This window comes from Rhamphochromis sp. 'chilingali' (genome assembly GCF_963969265.1).
Source record: "Rhamphochromis sp. 'chilingali' genome assembly, chromosome: 4".
Lineage (NCBI taxonomy): Eukaryota > Metazoa > Chordata > Actinopteri > Cichliformes > Cichlidae > Rhamphochromis > Rhamphochromis sp. 'chilingali'.
In genome coordinates this window covers 45,221,345-45,231,344 of record NC_137948.1, presented here as the reverse complement: position 1 = coordinate 45,231,344, position 10,000 = coordinate 45,221,345, and the positions used below count along the sequence as shown (strand labels likewise).

Here is a 10,000-nt window from a genome sequence, read left to right as displayed (position 1 = left end):
GACTGTGGGGCAGTGGCAACCCTTTCCCAGTGTGGTGACCCACATGGTAAGTGCCACCCATGTTCTTTCTTCTCCTATCATTTGTCTTCCACTGAGCAGAATTATGACTTAGGTAAACTTAAGCTCCTAGCACTTACTGTCAGGGTCCTGGGACTGGGCGACCCAGGATCCCTGGGCAGTCATGGACCTGTGTATTATTATTATGTATTTTTGGTGTCGTTTCCCCTTCTCTGTGCGTGTACATATATGTGTTTCTCTGTGCTGTGTTAGTCTGTGTCCCACTCATATGTTTAGGCGAGGTATGGGTGTGTATGTCTGCGGGTGTGCCTGGAGGATGGAGCTCGGCCACCTGCAGGCCTGAGGGGTGTGGCCCTGCGGAGGGACTGGCCACACCCGAAGCCACACACCTGCCGCTGATCAGGGCTCGTCGGGGGAGCTACTTAGGAGAGTCTTGGAGCTCCCACCGACGCGGGATCATTGAGTTATCTTACCAAGTCAGTGTGTGTTAGCTTAGGTCTGTGCTGTGCGTATATGCCCGCCGAGGGTTAGTGTTGACGGCTGCGCCTCTGGTTTCCCTACAGGAGGAGGAGTGGTCCGGAGAGGCAGCACGCACGGGGGTGCGGAAACACAACAGCGGGGAGCACGAGCACAGATATCGGAGGGAAGCACGCACACGGGGTTCGAGGGAGCAACGGGGAGTTATTGTATTTACAGCCTTTTCACTGTAAATAAAGAGCACTGTTTGCATCGCAGAATCTGCGTTTTGGGTCCTCCTTTCCCCACATCCCCACGGTCTGCCAGCCAGACCGTGACACTTACGTTAGCTGTGCAGACCCCATTTGGAGGGAGGCAAAGAGCCTTTTGTTTGTACAAATGATCAGTTATTTAATATTGAACACATTTTTAAATGAATTTTATAACATTTGTACTGATCACCAAATCTAGTGTATTTTTAACAAATTATTACATCTTAGAATTTTTGTTATTTTTAACATTTTTGCATATTATTTTAGTTTGTTGTAGTTCATTTCCACTTGCATCAAAGGATTTAAATAAATAACAAACATGTTCCATGTACCTCAAAGTCACTAAATCTGTTCTCAAACTCCTAGAAATGGAGGAAACAGTTTCATGATCATTAATATGCAAATTGCCATGACTGTTGCTTAACAACCACTGATCAACAACCACTGATCAATAACCATGAGTCCCATTCACAGAGAGTTGATTGGCTGCAATCACAGCATTGTAAGATGGTGACAGATGTACCCTTAGGCCCCTCCTCAATTCAGAGATGGTCTTTCCCTTTTCACGTAAATGGCCTCCTTGACTCCGCCCTCAAACCAGCGTTCCTCCCTGTCCAGGATGTTACATCCTCATCACTGAAAGAGTGTCCACTGGCCTGTAGGTGTGAATAGACTGCAGAGTCCTGGCCTGACGAGGCGGCTCTTCTGTGCTGTGCCATCCGCTTCGCCAGAGGTTGTTTGGTTTCCCCGATGTATAAATCACAGCAATCCTCCAGTGTACACTATACTGTGCTGTTTGTGCAGGCAGACCCGATCCTTGGGGTCGAGGCCCCAAATGGGAGCATTGCCATTAAGAAGCACTATCATTCAGCACTGACTGCATGGAGGGAAAGTGCAGGACTGTAAATGTACGGAAAAAATGTTCTTCTGAGCTTCAAATGCATTTATGGTACTTATCATGTCAGCAACTGTCTTACCTTTTGATTGACAGTTCAAATGGATCAGGACCCAATGACGTCAGTTAAAAATGCAAGGTCAAGCATCCACTCAGTGTCCTTGAGATGTCTTTCCCTTTGGTCTGCACGAACTGCATGAACTCCTTGATTTCACCCAAAGGTGACAAAAAATGACATACACCCATCCCCTGCTTAGTCATCAGATCTCTCTGTGTAGTAACAGGTCACCGTGCTCAGCTGAAAGTTCCTCCAATAGGACGCCTGCTGGTGAATGGTGCAGTGGTTAGGCAGACATTTTGGCAAGTCTGTGTTACTATTGCATTGAGCAACGAAGCCTGCATGTCAGCATGTCACGGTAGGAGCCCCGTGAGTAGTCTCCGACTCCAGCTTTTTTAATGGTACCTTGTTCTCCATGAAGAACCTCTTCACTGCATGTAGATGTCAACTCCCTCTGTTGTGTCTTTAGGGGCAGTAGTGTGAAATCATCAAACACCATTTGACAGACATGATCATCCGCGATGTACTGCTGCTGTCCACAGACTCATCGTGCTGGATGTTGAACTACTAACCAGATCCTGGTCAAGTTCTCAGATATAGCTGACACTCTTCTCACCACTGTACTCGCCCCCAGTTACACATATTTATGTAATTGATATTAGGACCATTCTTCTCAAGTGTTTGAACAGAGTGTTTGCAATTATTATCACTGTGCCCTCCAAAATCTCTTTGCAGCTCTGAATGAAGCTTCAGTTGCTTTTTGTGACTTTTCACCAGCCTTGTAAAAAAAAAAAAAGACTTCTGGTTGCCCAAAACTGCCTTTAATTCGTCGACTTTTTTGCTCATGATGGTGGGTAGTTAGCATGGAGGCTTGCATGAAGTGCACTGAAGTGTCTCTCCACTTTGTGCCGCTTTGCCATCGCCACAGTTGCCCCCTGTGTTGGGGAGTAATTGAATACATGTACCAGCATTACGTATTTAACATACGAAATATGCGTAACTGTATTTCGTTACAGTTACCGTTTAAAAAGGTGGTATTCCGAATACAGTTACTTTGTTGAAATAAATGGATTACACGACGGTCTTTTCCTGTTTCACATGTTAGGCTATGGCCTCTCTATTTTTGGTAATTCCACGCCGGTGGAAACCCAAGCGAAACGCAGTAAGGGGCTCAATGCCTGTGTCTTATTGTCACGGCCCATGTCATCTCTACTTGCAGCCGCATAATGACGTGAAGAAATATTTAAAAAAAAATTATTATTCAAAAAATTATTTAATATGAAGGCAATATGAGCAGAGTGTTACAGGCATAGCCCTATACCCGTCATGTGCAAAAAAACGGAGAGCGGAAAAGTTCGAGCTGTCATGGAGCAGAAACGGGAGCTGGAAGCATGTAAATATAATAATAACCACTGCAGCCAAGAAGAGAGCCTGACGAGCCCAGCTGTAAGTAAGCTGTTAAGACTCGACTGTACACTGTGTTCCTGGTTTCCTTTGAAACCATAAGCTCTGTTGCAGCAGCCTTTCAACGCCTCTCTCTGTCTCTCACTAGCAAACTTGACCCAGACAACAAAGTAAAGCTAGTTTTCAGCTACGAGCCCGACACGAACCCGCCGTATTAGTCAGAGGTCCCTTTACTACGGTTCAGAGCCGCGGACCTGTTTTATATATGCGCGGAATAGTTTTCTATACGAGATCACTGAGGTGGCACGGTGGTTAGCGCTGTTGCCGCACAGCAAGAAGGTCCTGAGTTCAATTCCACCATCAGGCCGGCGTCTTTCTGTGTGGAGTTTGCATGTTGTCTGCGTGGGTTCCCTCTGGGTACTCTGGCTTCCTCCTACTGTCCAAAGACATGCAGCTTGTGGGGATAGGTTAATTGGATAATCCAAATTGTCACTAGGTGTGAATGGTTGTCTGTCCCTGTGTGTTGGCCCTGCGACAGACTGGCGACCTGTCCAGGATGTACCCCGCCTCTCGCCCTATGACAGCTGGGATAGGCTCCAGCAACCCTGAAAAGGATAAGTGGAAGCGAATGGATGGATGGATGAGATCACTGCTAAAAGTGCAGTCCCACACCGGTTGCCCTGCAAATGAGACATACACACTTTTCTTTAACTGTTAGTTTAAAGATTTTTGTTTTCCATGTTTTTCTGAAAGAGTGAAAGCCACATCCTGCTCCTCATTGGAGCTACGCCCGCTGTCTCATCTCAGCAAAGAGCAAGACGGCAATTTGTCTTGATATTGAACCTCAGACCTCAGACAAGGTCCGAGATCATATATAGATACCGTTCTGTTTTAAATATGTTCATATGCTAATGAGACAAATAAGTGGAAATTGTATTTCTATTGTTATACATCAGAAAATTGTGAAGCTTTTATTTTGACATCCGGATAGACAGGAAAGCCTTTATCTTGACATGTGCATAGACAGGAACAGTGGGTCAGGATTCCAGCATCACCTGACTGTCGGCCCAGGAACTGTGAGAGAGTAGCGGTGGGGAGGTGCGGGAAATTTGAAGGTGGACATTCCATACGGTTTGAGTGAATTGTTTGGTTTTTGGACTTTGGACTACGGATTTGGATCACAGAGTTTGGCAGTTGGCATAAACTGGTGTGTGACTGGCTCGAATGGTGTCTCTGGTAGATGAGGATGATGAAATGGATTTTGGTGAATGGACCCTGGTTGCTGGCGGGGGAAGATCAGGAAGAGGGAGAAGCAGGGGAGAGGAGGCAAGTTTGGTTGGGTTGCAGACCAGTAAACAGAGTTTGGAAGAGAACAGCTCAGATGAAGGGTTCAGGGTCATGAGGAAGAAGATGGTGAGGGAGGAATTTAAGATAACTTTGAAATTCAGGAAGGAGGATCAGGAAGTGCAATTGAGCCCAATAGCGGTGTCTAGAGAATTGGAAAAGAAGTTTGGTGCTAATTATCCACACCTAGTCAAGTGTGGATAAAAGCATACCCGAGGTAGGCTTCCCAGAAGCTCACTGTTCTTTGCCTTGATGGCACCAGCCATTTTAGCCAACCTGCAATGCCATTTTAAGATAAACCTCTTCTCACTAACGCTCTGGTATTCGTCTCCTTTTTTATGTTGCGGCTTTTGAGCAGGGTCGTAACATAAGTGGGGGCTCGTCCGGGATTGTTTAGACATTTTTTTGGGACTGAAATCAGTTTGTTTTACTTTTAAGTGGGTGAGTGAAGGTGTTCACTGTGATTGAGCAACGTCCCTTTAGTAAGTGTGTTTTAGCTGGGTAGCTGTGCTGCCCTTCCATCGCAGCATTTGTTTGTTGTTTTGCTTTGTTGTTGTTTTCATTTGTTGTTTGGTGGTACACCACTGAAGACTAGGTAGGTAAAGTTAGGGTTTTATTGTTTTTAGCGTTTTAGGTTGGGAGTTGCACATAGTAAATCAGCGGCACCAAACTTGGCAGGAGGTTTGAGACCATTAATTCTGGTCTTGTAGCTGAGGCAGGTAGGCTGTTCTTAAGTTGGCATTGCGTGTACATCATGTGTGTGCATCTGATGTCAGTGTGGATGGATGCTAATGACATCCTCATAAGGTGAGTGTTTTGTGCTGTGGCCTTTATTGTGGCAGAGCGTGTGGCTACTTTGGTTAGATCACTTCTGAGCAATCATTGTGTGGCCATAGCTCTCTGTTTGTGGTTGGTCACTAGCATGCTTTCTTTACTGAGCTTTGGAGTTTAAAGTGACTTGTTGTGGTATAGGGCCACTTGTATGTGACCATTTGTGTGGTGGAGACAACAGATCAGTTGGTTGTGATTATTTGTTGCTACTTTTGGTTTTGTGTTGTAGCAGATCAAGTAATTATTTTGGGTGTGACTGTCGTGCTCCTTTGTGTTGGTCACATGTTACTTTTTGCGTGTTCAGTGTGGTAACTTCAAAATCCTCATGCAGGGGCGTCCCTGTTTAAAAATGCCAGCTAAAGAAATGTGAGTATTTAGTTCTATGTTAGAGCTGGTAATAAAGTGCTTAAGTTTATGCTTTGGCTCAAGCTTATGTTTGAGGGATCAAGGTCCAGAGGGGCTTTTTAAAAATTTAGGGGTCCTAGAGGAACCCTTTTGAGGGAGGAGGTGTTACGCAACCAGCTCCTCTGCAGCTCCTAATCTCCTCAATGTGTTCAGCTGGTGCTATTCGTCTCCTTATGTTACGACCCTGCTCTAAAGCCACAACATAGAAAAGGAGACGAATACCACAGTGTTAGTGAGAAGAGGGTTTTATCTTAAAATGGCATTGCAGGTTGGCTAAAATGGCTGGTGCCACCAAGGCAAAGACTAGTGAGCTTCTGGGAAGCCTACCTCAGGTATGCTTTTATCCACACCTGACTAGGTGTGGCCAGTTAGCACCAGCTGAACACATTGAGGAGATTAGAGGCTGCAGAGCGGCATAACAGATGGGTGGTTGGGGGAAGAAAGAAGGAACTTAAATTGGATCAGTTAGACATCTGTCAACAAGTGCCATGGCCTGTAATCCCTTCATGGATACTTTCTGAAGCAGCTGTAGGTTTTGCTTTATTGCACCAGAAGAGTAAGGACAGGGCAGGCGGTCTCGACTTAAATTCAGTTCAGGGTTACATTGAACAGTAATGTGGGTATGTGCAAGTATATACGTGTGCTTCAAAGAATCCAGCCAGTCAAGTGGGGGTAGCACTAGTAATTCTGGACTTTATGGTAGAACTTGGGAAGAGGATTAATGATTATCTGTTTACAGGAGAAATGATAGCAATTCTATTAGCGGTTCAGCGGGTGGAAGATTTGAGGCCATTGAAAGCAATTATTTGTTCAGATTCAAGAGCAGCCTTGGTCAGTCTACAGAGCGGTCATTCGGAAAGTAGATCAGATATTTTAATAGAGATTCAGCAAACTCTTTTCAGAATACATATGATGGGTCTGTCAGTGTTTGCATGGGTTCCCAGCTCACTATGGGGTAAGGGGGAATGAAGCAGTGGATGGGTTAGTAAAGGAAGCTACTAATTATAGGATAGTTGATCTGGCGGTGAGTTTTGGTCAGGTGGAAGTTAAGACTGTTATTAAGCGAGAAATGAGGGGTAGATGGGAGAAACAGTGGGAAGAAGAAAGGAGGGGAAGGTGGGAGTAAGGAGAGCCACAAGGAGGTAGGAGGAGGAGGTGGTGGTGGTGTCAAGACTGAGATTTGGACATACAGGATTGAATTCTACACTGTTCTTTATAGGGAAACATAATTCAAGGACATGTAACTATTGTGGAGAGGAGGAAACTTTGGAGCATGGTATTTTGTAGTGTCGGAAGCATAAGGTAGAGAGGAGACAACTGGTCCAAAGTCTCGGTAACATTAACTTGAAATTAGATCTTATTAAGTTATTGCAAAAGGAGTTGGGGAATAAAAGCTGTCAAGCCCTGTTTCAGTTTTTGAGAGAAGGTAATTTGGAAGGATATGAAGTAGGTTGGTTTTGTTTGTTTTTGAGCGCGATTCCTGTCCACACTCCATATCAGTGGTGGCGGTAACGCACCATGCAGTTGTTTGCCAGTTCAGTCAGTTCTTTGTATATTAGACAATTAGTAATGGGGTGTTTGAGACATTATTTTGTACCTTCCTTGAAGTGCAGTAGTTATAGGTCGTAGCTTCTGAGCTAATGATACAAGTGTACACTTGCCCACTACCTGCTTATTGTTCTTTGTATTAATATCAGATTGTATATCTACAGGATGCTTATCTTGAAGTCTCCTATGTTAGTGGCTAAATACACTTACCTGCTGATTGTATGACAATCATTAAGAGTTTAGTTTTATGTGTTTCTAGTTTCACTCCAGTTCAATGATGTCAGTTCAACACTATGTTCGAAGTCATTAAAGGAGTAAGTACGCTCACCTCCCTGGCTCTTGAGTTTGGCTGGCTGTTTATCTATGTTCACGCTCAGTTCAACAGTACAGACACATTCAATCAATTTCAAATTTTAATTCAGTTTTGCCATGTTCAAATCTACATGAATAAAAAGGACAGCCACAGTATTAAATACAAAGTTTAGAAGGTGACTAGTGGAACCTACCTCTGTTATACAGCAATCCACAAAAGTAAAGTTACCATTAAAAGTTAAAACAGCGTGCACTCACATTCTACCATGAAGGAAGTGATCAGGTCAGACGCAAAAGGCTACTGTGCCATCCTGCCCAAGGTTGTTTCTTCCGCATCTTAATTTGTTTTAAGCCAAAACAGTTCTGTGCTCTGTTCGATCTATCAGTCATCTCCTATAAAACAAGCCTAACACCAAATACCTCTGTATTTTTAAGAAGCTCTGCAGTTATTAAAAAGCATCAAATTGTGTCATTCCTACCCTTTCTGCTGATCACTTTAGCCTTCAGCTGAATACTTCTTCTTTTAATGCGCCTGCTGTTTTTCAAACCAGTGTTTGAGGGGACGTTCATAAGAGCAAACAAGCTGGTGGGAGACGGGGAGGGGCAGAGCGAACTTGTTCTCCGTCTCTGGCTCCCATCCAGCAGAGCGCCTCCTTCGCTTCCTGTTCTGTTTTCCTACATTCCAGACAAGCAGCGATACACAGACCTTTGTGGAATAATCCTAAGACCCTCAGACTGTTACAGGAGGTAAGGTTGGGCTGCTTTTTATTTGTGTTTTCATCTTTGACAGTTGAATAGGATACACAAGCCCATGCGCCTTTCACAGTCCACGTTCTGTTGTTTTGGCACTATTCATGTACATATTAGAAAGAATGTGCACACACACACAGTGAGTGTAGAAAGTGCACTAAATTTTTTATTTTTAGATATTTAAAGAGGGAAAAAAGCATAAAAATGGAAATAGACGCATTCATTCTGTAGTAAATTTTTTTAGTGTTTGATGTGTTTTTATTCATATTTATTATACATGTTGTTGCTGTATAAAGCTCATTTAAAATATATATGTATATGTGTATATATGTGTGTATGTGTGTATGTGTGTGTGTGTGTGTGTGTATATGTGTGTATGTGTGTGTGTGTGTGTGTGTGCGTGTGTGTGTGTGTGTGTGTGTGTATATGTGTGTATGTGTGTGTGTGTGTGTGTGTGTGCGTGTGTGTGTGTGTGTGTGTGTGTGTGTATATGCGTGTGTGTGTGTGTGTGTGTGTAGTTGTAGTCTGCAGTAGTTGCATCACAAGAAAAGATTTTTTTGTTTTTTTGTTTTGTTTTTGTAAATGGATTTCCATTTTTATAAAGTAGGATAAGGACCTGCTTTGTCTGGTTGTGTAGAAGTGTATGGTAGAAGTTAGTAAGTAAAAAAATGAAAAAGTTTACATTTATTTCTATAGCAAGTTTAAGGATTTAAAAAATAAAAGTAAAATAAAACAGTCACAAAGTGGTTTACAGAGGAAAAGCAGCTTGTGTAAAGTTAACCATGACACACATGTGCCCAGGCACTGAGACAGTGTTTAAACCTGTTTAAGGTGTGAGGAGTGGGTGGCTTGTAGGTCACACTAATAAGTGAGAATGTAGTAATGCCTTATAGCTCCACAAAACAAACAGCCCAGGAAAATGACTTGAAATGGCTTCATGCAGCTTTTTACCCGAAACAACAGTTTTCCCTGTCTGTACTGTGCTGTGGTTATATACTCTGGAGCACCTCTATGGCTCCAGTTTACAACTGTGAAATGTGGATCAGCCGTTCACTCCTGTACAGGAAGTGTGGACCGACTGTCCATTTGAAGGGTTTGAGTTTCTGATTCCAAAGGGTGTTCCCCAACAGCAAGTGCAGAAACTGGGGAGTAGATCCATCTAGATCACAGGTGTCTAACTCCAGGCCTCGAGGGCCGGTGTCCTGCAGGTTTTAGATGTGTCCTTGGTAATTTGGTCATTTAAATGTTCCTCCTCAAAATGTCTCGAAGTTCTCCAGAGGCCTGGTAATGAACTAATCATGTGATTCAGGTGTGCTGACCCAGGGTGAGATCTAAAACCAGCAGGACACCGGCCCTCGAGGCCTGGAGTTGGAGACCCCTGATCTAGATGATGAAAATCTAGTCAAGTGCAAGTAGCCCTCCTGATTATAGAGCCTAAAAAGGCTAGGTTAAAGATTTACAAATGTCCACAAATTTAGACTTTAAAGTGCAAAATATTGTATTTAAGCAAATGATAGGAATCATGTAATTAAATCACCTGATTGTATTCGAACTTAACTGCTCTACTTTATCCTAATGCTGATTTCTGAAACTGTTCTTGAGCTGAATGAAACAGAAGAGGAAGCATGCCCTGATGAAATCCTTTCCTGCCATGCCCGAAAGTCCAAATGGGGAAGCAGTGACTCATTACCAACTTCTCAGTTCCTT

General features: G+C 43.6%; 2 protein-coding genes across 2 annotated transcripts in view; one reads left to right on the top strand and one right to left on the bottom strand.

Annotated features, from left to right (window-relative positions):
* tmem176 (transmembrane protein 176) overlaps positions 1-8,121 on the bottom strand; it is a 17,935-nt gene extending 9,814 nt beyond the window's left edge. The window contains exon 1 of the mRNA XM_080880410.1: positions 8,023-8,121. The gene's annotated coding sequence lies outside the window, so the exon portion shown is untranslated. The remainder of the gene's footprint in view (positions 1-8,022) is intronic.
* The window catches only part of LOC308395528 (uncharacterized protein), a 15,993-nt gene continuing 14,079 nt past the window's right edge, over positions 8,087-10,000 (top strand). The window contains exon 1 of the mRNA XM_080880411.1: positions 8,087-8,290. The gene's annotated coding sequence lies outside the window, so the exon portion shown is untranslated. The remainder of the gene's footprint in view (positions 8,291-10,000) is intronic.